The 12,963-nt window shown below is 44.2% G+C and overlaps 1 protein-coding gene and 1 long non-coding RNA gene across 4 annotated transcripts in view; one reads left to right on the top strand and one right to left on the bottom strand.

Annotated features, from left to right (window-relative positions):
* HHIP (hedgehog interacting protein) overlaps positions 1 to 12,963 on the bottom strand; it is a 141,377-nt gene that overhangs the window by 82,819 nt on the left and 45,595 nt on the right. The gene's annotated exons all lie outside the window — the stretch shown is intronic.
* Positions 1 to 12,963, top strand: part of LOC116942854 (uncharacterized) — a 121,266-nt gene that overhangs the window by 93,523 nt on the left and 14,780 nt on the right. The gene's annotated exons all lie outside the window — the stretch shown is intronic.

The raw sequence follows: 12,963 nt of genomic DNA, 5'->3' as shown, positions 1-12,963 counted from the left end.
GAACATCAAATATCATTGTGCAGTTTGGATGGATTATGCTGCCAAAACCCATGCACAGCCCACATCTACCAACCGCTGATTTTCATCTGTCAGCCCCTTTCTGAAATATGCTCTACAGGAGCAACATTTTTAAAATGATGCCGTTATACCACACGCCGTTCCCAAATTGTTACACGATGCCGATGAATCTTTTTGCTTTGATAGAATTGCTGGCCCTCGTTTCACACTGGCACAGGTGCGCAGGAAAGGATGGAGACTACGTTGAAAATGAGCCAAATCTTAATGACAATCCCTCAATCGAATCTCTTAAGTGTTCAATCAGGTCAATGAAACGTCTTTTGAGAAAAAGAGACAGGATGCATTACTTTTGAGTTATATGATCAAATGCCTAAACTAAACGGTGTACGGCTAATGCTTAAACACTACCTCCAAAGCGTACCGAAATCGGTGTCAAAGTTACCTAGTTTGGTGATGTATAATTACGCATGATCACATGACGTACGGTTGGGTTTGGTGGATCGTGCTGAGGAAATGTTTTTGAAGCACTCGACTGCAGTGGCAACAAGGTGTTTTAATGGGGCAGTAGAGAAAGTAGGCTGCTGATTTATATGTGTGGTGGTAAGGTTTGTGTTCTTGTCTCGTATGAACGGGTTTTCTCCAGACATTTCATTCCCTCCCATCATCACACGTAACTGAACAAAGGAATTGGCCGAACATTCCTCGCAGGACCTTCTTGAAAATGGCTCTTGAGATTCACAGAGGCTTTGTCAAGTAAAAGAAGTGAACACAAATTTACGAAGGTATACTTCCGAAGATGCGGCAGCTTAAATATATATATTTTTTTGGCACGCACTTCATCTCAGGTCAATTAAAATCCCTAACCACGCTCGACTAAAAACGGCCATTTCTACGGACCGCTCAGGCACGTACTGTGTGGGTGGCAGGTATTTCCCAGTCAGGTTTGGAGTGGAATAGAGTGCGGACTAAAAATATCCACGCACAATCAATCCCAAATGGACACGGAAAGTCATTCACTTCGAGCGGCATGTAATTCCCCGGGCGGCCGCGGGAAACGACAGCGAGAGCCTCGGAACATGTTTGAATCAGCCTGCGGTGAACACCCAGTGCTGATATTGCTGCCGGAGAGGGAAATACATATGGGTCACACCAAGGCACTGCTGATGGGCTATCCATCCGCCCGCACGCAGTGCGAGAGAATATAAACGGTGCACCGAAGCAGCATTGATGTGGCTCATTGGAAATGTAAATCATCGTCAGCCGCGATCAATCCACTGCTGAATGGTCTCTCCCCCCCCCCCGCCGCTGCCCAAGCTGTTGCCACCCTCCCGCACATCCAGTCCTGCCCCCGCCCCTTCCCCCGCACCCCCACCACAATCCCACAATGCACCTGTACACATTTTGATATCTACATTTAAATGGTCCATGTTATATAAGAATAACATATACGATTAAATCCACTGCTGGATGAAGGGCACCCCACACCATGTTCTTCATGGGAGTTGGTTTGACTTCACTTCACCACACTATGCAGTGCGGGTTGGTGAAAGAGGGGGGACGGGGAATCCCAGGATCAGTTCAGATATCACGAGCTACTGATGTTAGACGTTCATAGCGCAGCGGACTAACCACTAATCCACCGCCAATCCAACCGCGCTATCTTATTCGTGTATTCATTTAAGAGATAGAGGGTTAAGGAAAGGCACCGGTGAAAACAAATGTTTACCACTCTGTTTGGGAATTAACAGTTTGTGCTAAAGGGTGTGTTTAAATGAGCCATTGTACAACACACTGCTTCTCCAGCGGCTGGAGCAGAGCCCCATCCCGAGGAATCAATGGCTCACACTTGATAAAGGTGACAGGTCCGGTCAATGGCATGTGTTCCCGCAGAAATTAGTGAAATTAATCACTGTAATGAATAAACTATGAGATGAGAATGGACTATGGGGACCTGTGGCTGTTCCTGACGACGGGAGCTGACCAAGCATTCATTCCATTTTCAGCGTAATTTTTTTTTTACCATCTCATTTTTGTTTCGGATTAAGACCCATCGTCGAGCGAAGAAGCCCTCTCTTTCAACAGCGCTACCCGGCCAAAACGGCTGATACTGGCGCAGGGCGAGGAACTCCACGAACTTGGCCATGTGTGCCCTTTTGAGCTGTTGGTCTAAGACCAAAAAGGCTGAGAGCATTGTACATGGAATGCGTAACGGTCATATGCACCTTTAAACCTAGCGTTGAAAACGAATTTCTTTAGAACTGCTTTTTACATTTAGCTTGTTGTCCTTCCTCCGCACCTCGGATTAGCACGGTTGGCTAGGTACGGTTGCGAAAGAAGTTCAACACACATACGTAGCATGCATACGAGGCGTGATGGGAGCTGTGCCTCCCTGCCGTTTGAGAGCACACCTCTGCGCGCTGCTATGTCCACGCGCGCAGCTGTGGTCGGCAGAAAATCAGTTGTCACTCGGGATGCTCCAAGTGTCATTGGTGCGGGAGGCTTTGAGCCATTGTCGTTGATTTGAGCGTCGTCAGTGCGAATTAAGAGTGTGGTTGTGTCTATTTTTCGGGTGCTGTAGTCACCTGAAGGATGGCAAACGCATGAGGCGGAGGAATGTTATTTAGAGACAGGCATGCTCTCGAGTGTGGTTAAAATGTAATGGTATGCGTCGCTGTGAAACAATTATGAGAAATTACCGGCTTTGCATGGACCGAGGTTGCTGTGAAATTGAAATGGCATAGTGTATTTCTATCCCCCCCCCCCTGCACTCCCCAAAAAAGTCACACTTCTAGCTAAGAAACAACACTGCATTCTAATCACAAAGCTGTCAGATATTTTAGCAGTTAGGCCACCGTGATTTAAAGCTCATGCCGATTTAAGGAATGCAACGGCAATGCAATCACGGCCGTCTGATGAAACTAAGTCTCGCGCGCGAGCATTTGCGTGCAAAACTATTTGCGGAGAGAAATCAACTCCAGGAGCCCTTTGCGGTAATGCCGCGACGATAAGAGGGCGTGTGGGCGCGGCACCTGCGGGGAACGCACTCCCGACCTGTGACTTTTGGGTATTAGTGGCAGGTAACAAAAAAAACAACCTCCTGCCACAATCAGCAAAGAGGGGGGGGGGGCACTAATGGGTCTGGCGCGCGAGCGTCATTATTCCTGGACCGCGCGCGTCGGATGCGTCTCTGTTTCACCCAAGCCCGGCGAACGACACCAGCACGTGCATCTCTTTTGCACAGAGGCAGAAGCGTAATGCGGCCGTGCTATTGAAACGGCTTCGTTGCTTCCCGTTTTATTCCCCGCGCCGATTATCTTCTTGTAACTTACGCATTTTATTCTGAGGATGAATTTCATTTCTATCGATGTGTTTTGCAGGCTGGTAGTGTCATGATAACATTGTGATAATCGGCGTATTAATAATAAACACACACGAATAATATAGTACATTTGTATGCATGTTAAGTTTGACACGTGAAAGTTGAGCGTATCATTTTCATTCTAAGCTTTGCTTCGCTACCAGCATCCACATGAACAATTTTTTTTTCATATTCTTAGTTTTTTCGGTAAAGTCACGTTGAAGAGAAACAACAAAATAACAAAATATATAAAACAATAAAAAATTCTCACGACGTTTCGACCATAACTCAAACGGTCATCATCAGGTGTGTTGGTTTGCATAAATTTATTTTTAAACGGCACATTTATTTATTTATAAAAAAACGTTGGCGTCACGCGCAGCGATTTGGCAGTTTGCCCAGGACTAGTCCATCTATTTTTTTTGAAAAGAGGAGGGGGGAGACGAAATTTTTTATAATGTATGCTGTCTGAAAGCCACTGTAAGCGTGAACAATCAATTAAGAACTGAAATGGTTTATCAAATCTTTCCAATGATTGCTAAGATAGAATCCATCTTCTCGGTTGAAATTGTCTCTGTGCTTGTATATGTGGATAGCCTCATGAACGAATCTCTCATGGAAGCCAGATGGCTTACAAAGAACCTCCGTCTTGGAAAAGTCAATGGCATGTGAGCCTACTGAATTAGAACAATGATCTGCTACGGCCGAGGTGTTGGTCCTACCGTGTTTAAGGTCTGCTTTATGTTCACGAATGCGGTCCGAGATATGGCGTTTGGTTTCTCCAATGTAACTACTACCACAGAGGCAACTTAGTTTGTAGACACCAGGGTATTGTATGTCCGGAATCACATCTTTTACAGACGGAACCAGATCACGGATTTTATGTAATGTGTTGAAACGGACCTGGATCTTGTGTTTATTCAAGATTTTGGAGATCTTTTTTGTGATCCCAGCAATGTAGGGTAAAGTGATGGTTTTGAAAGGCTCCTCAAGACGGTTCTTCTTCATGGTTTGAGTGATAGCTTTGCGGATTGTATAGTCGGAGTAACCATTAGCCCTAAGAGCTTGGTGTACGTGCTTGAGTTCACTGCTTATGTGTTCCTGGTCGGATATGCATTGGGCTCTATGATACAGAGTCTTGATGAGAGAATTCTTCTGTGATGGATGGTGGTGGGAATCCGGTTTCAGATAAGCATCCGTATGGGTAGCTTTCCTGTAGACAGAGTGGCTCATTGAACCATCAGGTCTCTTTTTAATTAGGACATCCAAAAAAGGTATCTTGCCATCTATTTCGACTTCCATGGTAAATCTGATGGCTGGGTGTATGGAATTGATGTGGTCGAAGAATTGGTCTAGAGCAGGCCGGCCATGTGGCCAGATGACAAAAGTGTCATCCACGTACCTCTTCCATAAGGTTGGGCGCAGAGTGGCAGTCTGGATGGCGTCAGTCTCAAATTTCTCCATGAAAATGTTAGCTATAACTGGAGAAAGGGGGGAGCCCATTGGGGTGCCCTCAGTTTGTTTGTAGAAAGTTCCATTCCAAGTGAAGTATGTATTGGTTAAACAGTGTCTCACCAGGGGGGGTACCTCAGTGTTTAGTCCTTGATGAACCAAGTCTTCAATGATTGCAATGGTGTCAGGTACAGGAACCTTGGTGAATAAGGAAACTACATCAAAACTGACAAGCAGGTCGTCTGGGGACAGGGAAATACCCTTGATTGTCGATACCAGGTGAGTAGAATTTTGTACCGCAGAGGTGGTCTTTCCAGTGAAAGGACGCAGGATTTCAGACAAAAAACGAGCTAGTTTGTAGGTGGGGGAGCTGATAGTAGAGACTATGGGACGAAGAGGTGTATCAACTTTATGTATTGCTCTAGACCAATTCTTCGACCACATCAATTCCATACACCCAGCCATCAGATTTACCATGGAAGTCGAAATAGATGGCAAGATACCTTTTTTGGATGTCCTAATTAAAAAGAGACCTGATGGTTCAATGAGCCACTCTGTCTACAGGAAAGCTACCCATACGAATGCTTATCTGAAACCGGATTCCCACCACCATCCATCACAGAAGAATTCTCTCATCAAGACTCTGTATCATAGAGCCCAATGCATATCCGACCAGGAACACATAAGCAGTGAACTCAAGCACGTACACCAAGCTCTTAGGGCTAATGGTTACTCCGACTATACAATCCGCAAAGCTATCACTCAAACCATGAAGAAGAACCGTCTTGAGGAGCCTTTCAAAACCATCACTTTACCCTACATTGCTGGGATCACAAAAAAGATCTCCAAAATCTTGAATAAACACAAGATCCAGGTCCGTTTCAACACATTACATAAAATCCGTGATCTGGTTCCGTCTGTAAAAGATGTGATTCCGGACATACAATACCCTGGTGTCTACAAACTAAGTTGCCTCTGTGGTAGTAGTTACATTGGAGAAACCAAACGCCATATCTCGGACCGCATTCGTGAACATAAAGCAGACCTTAAACACGGTAGGACCAACACCTCGGCCGTAGCAGATCATTGTTCTAATTCAGTAGGCTCACATGCCATTGACTTTTCCAAGACGGAGGTTCTTTGTAAGCCATCTGGCTTCCATGAGAGATTCGTTCATGAGGCTATCCACATATACAAGCACAGAGACAATTTCAACCGAGAAGATGGATTCTATCTTAGCAATCATTGGAAAGATTTGATAAACCATTTCAGTTCTTAATTGATTGTTCACGCTTACAGTGGCTTTCAGACAGCATACATTATAAAAAATTTCGTCTCCCCCCTCCTCTTTTCAAAAAAAAAATAGATGGACTAGTCCTGGGCAAACTGCCAAATCGCTGCGCGTGACGCCAACGTTTTTTTTTATAAATAAATAAATGTGCCGTTTAAAAATAAATTTATGCAAACAACACACCTGATGATGACCGTTTGAGTTATGGTCGAAACGTCGTGAGAATTTTTTTATTGTTTTATATATATTTTGTTATTTTGTTGTTTCTCTTCAACGTGACTTTACCGAAAAAACTAAGAATATGAATTACTGCAGTCACGAAAGCTTTAAATCAAAAATTTTTTTTGTCAACTATAACCCACACAACTACAATTAATATCACCGCTACAGTGGAACTATCGTGTATACACGCATACTGCACTGGCGATCCGGAGTTCGACGGTTCGATCTCCTGGCACGGCAATTGATACAATGGGGCAAGTATTTTCAACCACACACCACAGACCCCCTCCCCCGCCACCTCTGTCCACGCAGCAGTGTAACTGGGTTCCACCGCAGTTAAAGTCGATCGCCAGCTTGCATACGGCGGGATAAACTGTGGGGACACTGGCCAGTGTCGAAGAATAGGGTGCCACGGTGGTGAGATGTTAACTACCTCGCCTGGTGTACAGGTCATGGGTTCGATCCCGACCCTGATGATGCCTGTATATTTGGAGTTTGCATGTTCTCCCGGTGGTCGCGTGGACTTTTCGCCGGTTTTCCCTCCACATTTAGAAACGTGTGTGTAGATTATTTGGCTGCAGTACATTTCCATATGATGAGCCACTTTGTTGAGCTATCATTTGTGGCCAGGTGGCTTCTATAAAAGAGCCACACAGCTCAGTGGGCCTTAGCTGGTAAAATAAAAAAAATAGTGTATAGCTTATTAGACCATAAACCACTAAAGGGGCTCTCCAAGGCTCCCTCGAGTGGAGGTCCTGGGGAGGCCTTCAACCAGCAGTGGATTGACAGAGAGCTGTAAATGTCTCATAATTCAAAGGAAATTGTAATCGGTAACAATTTACCACGGATGGGTTAAGTATTTGGCTCATGTACCTGTGGCAGGGGTCCATAATGAACACAAAATTGTTTCGTCGCTTTGGATTTGCAGACATAGACTGGCCAATGGGGATGTTTCATGTCAAGGGCAGCTTTGTCATTTGACAGCGTTCCTGCAGCAACATTTCCTTCTTATTGTCAGCAGGGGGTCGGGAGGGAGGGGGGGGGATGCAGCGACATGAGATATCGAAGTGGGTCAAAGCTTGGCAGCCCCTTGGAGAAATAGCTGTGCGCATTAGATATGCCATGCAGTCACGTTTACAATGCACGCCAAGCACACCAGTTAGGGCTGAACGATTAATAGATTTCAAACCGAAATCGCAATTTCAAACAAAGCGATTAGCAAATCGCAAAGGCTGCGATTTGAAAAGTCCTATTACTTTCTTATTGGAATGGTTTCATTTTTTTATTATTATTATAACTTTTTTTTAATTTAACTTAACAATTGTTCTATGTTTGATTGTTCTATTTCAATTAAACCATTTTAATAAATACATGTTGGGAGCAATTAATAGCTTTTAAGTTCTCATCCTTGCGTTAGAATATATAGAGCAGTTCATATTTTTATGGTATCATGTGGTAATGCTCCATCACATGTTTTAAATGTATTACACAGTGAATATTGAACTGAAGCTTGACTTTAAAAAAGTATAATCGCAATATCTGTCAGAAAAATCGCAATTAGATATTTTCCCCAAATCGTTCAGCCCTAGCACACCTGCTCTCTGGGTACAGAGGACAAGGAGGCCTCCCCAGTTTGATTTGTAGAACACGTGTATGTCTATTTTATATTGCGCACAATCTGAAAGCAATGTTACTCATGTACTGCATGCGTATATTTAAAATATATATATACGGCCAGGTCTCAAGAGTACGTGACGGGGGTTAGAGGTTCCGTGTAACCGCACATAAGTGCGAATTCGCTTAAGTTGGGGTTCGCCTATACGAGTATATATAGTACACTACTATATACGACTACTATATACTCTTATGAGTCCAGTCCAACACGAATGGGCATTGATCACACGTTGAAGCAGGCTCTCTGAATCAACACCGTTTTGAGCCTGTTGCGAAACTGGCTCAGGCTCGGGGATGGATCCCGAAAGTGATATTGTTCAAATATGAAAAAAATAAGAATGGGTTTAACCCTTTCTGGCAGTTAAACAGGGGTGTTAAGATTTGCAAGAATCAAGTTCGCATTAACCACACGCAGTACTTGTGCTGAACATGCACCCCGAGCTTGAAATGTTCTGATAGTGCATTGTCTTTGTAACTGTTCGCCTTTTGGCGGACACTGGCCTGACACTGGTAAGACTAGGCCCTAAAGAAGGCTGTCCTGGTGTGGGCAAATCAGTTTCAAAGACAATGCCAATATATTATCAGAGCATGTTTTTTCTTGCATGTTTGGCACAAGGACTGTGTGTGGTTATGCGAACTTGATTCCTTGCAAAAGGTTGATATTTGTTGTTTGAACATCTCAACACTTGTTTCATTTACAGAAAGGGTAAAACCTATTCTTTGATCCCATTTAATATTGTTCAAGAAACGCAGGTCACGAAGTGTAACCTTTCGGGGTGAACCCCCCCCCCGCCAGCCCACCGCCACTCAAAACAGAAGCGCTTGGGCTCACAGCGTCTACCATTGTGGGGGTGACGACGATCCGGAGTAGGATATTTGACTGCGTGTGCATCCTCGCACGTCCAATTTACACAGGTTTTGTGCGTCTCGACGCTTTGCCGCCACAGTGGCACGCTTGGGGGATGCTAAATTTGAGTTTGCCTTAAGTAAACAAGAACAGAATGTGTAATTAGTAAGGGGGGGGGGGGGGAGTGGAGGAAGGAAGATATATTATTTCAAAGCCTAGCAAGATGCTGAATCTTAAAAAGACATTTTTCATTTTTGTTTTATAATTATTGTTAATAGGCATGTCGCGGTGCGTCGATTCATTAAAATTATTCTTACAATGGTAAGGATACAAAGATAGAATTGCGTGCATGAGAATACATTATTTGGGAGCAATCACTGGTTTATATACATATATAAAAAACGAGAACAACCAAGAAACAACACCGATGAGATAACAAAAACACTAAAAAGTGTGTACAATTAAAATCAAGTCGTGACGATTCGTTGAATTAGTAGGAGGCGTGTGGGTGGGGGATGAATAATTACATCATTTACATGCCTAACCATTAAATAACATCAACAAACCCTTTTACTTATTATAAAGAATACATTGTAAAAATGGATTATTAAAAATTCCACTACCATAAAAGGTGAAATACTCTTTGGTTCTTTCGGTAAAGTCACGTAGATAGGAAATTAATAGATCACGACGTTTCGATCGCAACACAAGCAACCGTCATCAGGTGAGACAACCAGCAGGAGAACTGCTGACGCAGCAGAAAGAGCTGCTGCAACAAGAGGTTACAGAGGCTTTCGGTGGGCTCCGCTCAAGGGCAAGTGGGCGGAGCTAGAGATGGAATTTACATGTAAATGTAAGAGATATTTTACTTGTGTGATATTGACGAGGAGTCTTGCCTATGAGGACGACGTGGAACAATTTGCATTCAACAATAATTCACTCGCGCAAATGAAGGATGCGTGTGTTTAGTGCGGGGTGTTGCGTTTAGTGCATGAGAACGGCACCAATGGGGTGCGATGGTGACAGACTTCCCATGGTCGCTCAAAGCACCCCGCATCAGCCATCATGGGGCAACGGGCTTTTCGTAATTAGGGCCCAGAGTTCTGTCAGACCCATGAGACTTTAGTGGCTGTAGAATGGGAATGCAGAAGGCAATCCTGGATTTAAAAAAAAAAACCCCACTGTGGAGCTACTTCAAAGGCCCAGTACTGCCCGCCCTGCCAGACATTCCGCATTGTAACCCACGCGTAAAGATTACGCAGCATTTGCATTCAATTTATAATCAATTATGTGCAATTTGTCTTACCGCTAAAAAAAGAAACCCTGTACAATTTTGTTATAGATTAGTAAAATAATGTTTACTTTACAAAGGGGGGTGGGGGGGGGTCATGGGTTCAAGTCACACCACATGCATCAACTCTCGATTTACAAAGGATACAATGAATCGCACTTCACTGGCCCCTCACCTGATTATAAAGGTTACCCATTGAAACAATACAATCAACACTTACCTACAGCACTTGATAAACACATTCGCAGGCATGGGGGAGGCTGGGAAGGCACGTGTCTTGGTTCTTGCCTCTGTCAAGCGCCGCTTGTGCTCTATAAAAGCTGTCTTCCAGCTTGAGGTAATGTTCAAAGGTAGTTTGTCGGCAATGATTGATCCATCGAGGTCACACGAGGGCACTAACCTCCTAACCCTCATTTACTGTGGGGAGCATTGGGCTCCAATGACGTTGGAATATCCAATAAGACCTTTAATTTTTTTTTTTTACATAGACAAGCTTTTAAAGAGCTCTCTTTATGACGTATTAAAGAAAGACGTACGATCTGAAATCCGATCTTGCGTTTTTTTTTTCTTTATCCACGAGAATATATCCCACTGACAAATACATACAAAGCAAATTAAGCTACCAGTATAACAGAACAATTGAATCATTATTTAAGTCATTGTCAATCCACTGCTGGATGAAGTCCTCCCCTGGCCATGTCAGTCAAAACAACAAGAGGATGCATTTTTTTTTTATAATTCGGTTAAAAAAACCCACCACCCTCAATATTTCAAGAGCTGCAATCCAATGCGAATACGAGACGGTGGTCCTTAATTATAATAATAGTAAAAAAAGTCACGAAACACTCCTTAAAGCTCTGGAGCTGCAGATTTGCCAACCCCTAACTCGACTCTACCTTCTATCATGCAGTTCAGTGTGGGTGTGCTGAATGGAGAACCAAGGGCCCGTTTAGATATCACTTACCACTGACGTTTGCTGTAGTGGAAATTAGCGTGCTCGGTGCACTAACAACTCCACCACCATTTCCCCCCTAACCCCCCCCCCCCCCCCCCCCACACACATTTGAATGTACGATTACATTTTAACAAATGCAATATCATACTGGAATATAAATACTGCACCACGTGGCACACAAAGTACAGCTCACTCATCATCACTGAGGACAAAGTCAATGCTCGACTTTTAGAGCCTTTTGATGCACGGCGCTGACCAGTTTAGCATTGACATATATGTTTTGAGTGTAATATTTATACCTGTTACATCTCTCAGTGTGTATTCCACGAGTCGTATTGAACGGCGTTGAATCCTACTCCGAGTTTGATTGTAAATCTACTCAACGATGCTGTATGCACACGAAGTAATCATAATAATTCTAGATTTGAAGCTTTCGTGACTGCAAGGATTCATACTTTTTGTTTTTTTTCGGTAAAGTCACGTGACTCTACCGAAAAAAACTAAAAGTATAATCATAATAATTCACAGCAATTTGTCAACAACTTCATCCACTGCTGGATGGAGTGCCTCGCTGCACCGTAATAGGTCATTGTGGTCGTTTGACCGTACATCATCATGCCGGGTGAGTGCGGGTTGGTGAAGAAAGGATCCCCGGATCGGTTCAGATATTACTCACTGGCTGTGGCCCAGAGTCCAACTCAGACGGCGTGGGTTCGTGGCGCAGTGCGCCAACCACTGCACCGCCGACGCGCGCGTTCAGACCCAAATGGCTCCGTGAATCCAAACTGTGGTTTTAATCGACGTGAATAACCGATTGTGTCTTGGTGAAAAGGGGGGCTGTCGTCTGTGTCTGAGAACATGACGCAGTGCCTTTGTGGCAGCCAAATCGAACAACGGCACACTAAAGCTCCGGCTTCATTACCATGTCTGATTGCCGACGCGCCAAGGGTAATTTAAGATGCGCTGATGCCCAGCGGTGGTGTTGGCCCACCGAGGGCCCAAAGCAGAAACAACTTTTTGGGACCACCCCCCTCCCCTCCCCGGCCACCCTTAGCCTTAATTTGCATAAACTCCTCACGAGGTGACAGAAGAGATATAGACCAGAGATAGATATGTAACAAGATGAAAGACGAGAGATGTAGATGAGACAAAGACGTAGTGAGATGAGAGATGCAGACAAGAGACAGAGATGGAGTAAGATGAGATGAGAGATTCAGACAAGATAGGGGTGTGAGATTTATCTGCTGTTTTACGCCTATTGAGATCTTAATTGGAGCTGACATTAAGTAGAAACTATTTTTTATTTATCCGAGGCCCCTTAAGCTACTTGGAGTACTGTGCATTTGCTTATTTTGCTTATGCCTCGTACCTCCACTGCCCTAACCCGTCCGTACATCTGAAAACAATGAGAACATTCAATCGGCAATGCAAACTAGCCGCGTGCATTTTATTCAGCACATGATGCATGGTTGGTATGGCCCAGGTTCTGATCGATCGTTTTGCCGTGGCAGTTTCTCATCAATGTTTGAAGGCACGAGCCGGCGTTTGCGGAGGACAGCGGCTCCCCTAGTGGCCAGGACCGTTCCGTGAGCAGCCGTGACGAGCTATAAACAGCAGCCCCTAATGCCTACGCAGGTGGTGATTGCGAATGCACATTTTGGCCCTGATCCTGTGGGTGGAAATTCTACATTTTCACGACAGGTTGAGTCTCTACATGGAACAAGTGCTGTTGGCTTTGCACATCGTGGTATTCATTTATGCACCCACATTTCAAAAGGCGTTTCATTTTAAAGCCAATTCAGTGAGGTGTTCAAAATATCTAGATGGCACTGCTGAGATACTCAGCTTGAATCCG

The sequence above is a fragment of the Petromyzon marinus genome, chromosome 16 (genome assembly GCF_048934315.1).
Source record: "Petromyzon marinus isolate PM22_M1 ecotype Great Lakes invasive population chromosome 16, UKy_Petmar_22M1.pri1.0, whole genome shotgun sequence".
Taxonomy (NCBI): Eukaryota; Metazoa; Chordata; class Hyperoartia; order Petromyzontiformes; family Petromyzontidae; genus Petromyzon; species Petromyzon marinus.
Note: the sequence above shows the minus strand (reverse complement) of the source record. Positions and strands in the feature narration are given on the sequence as shown.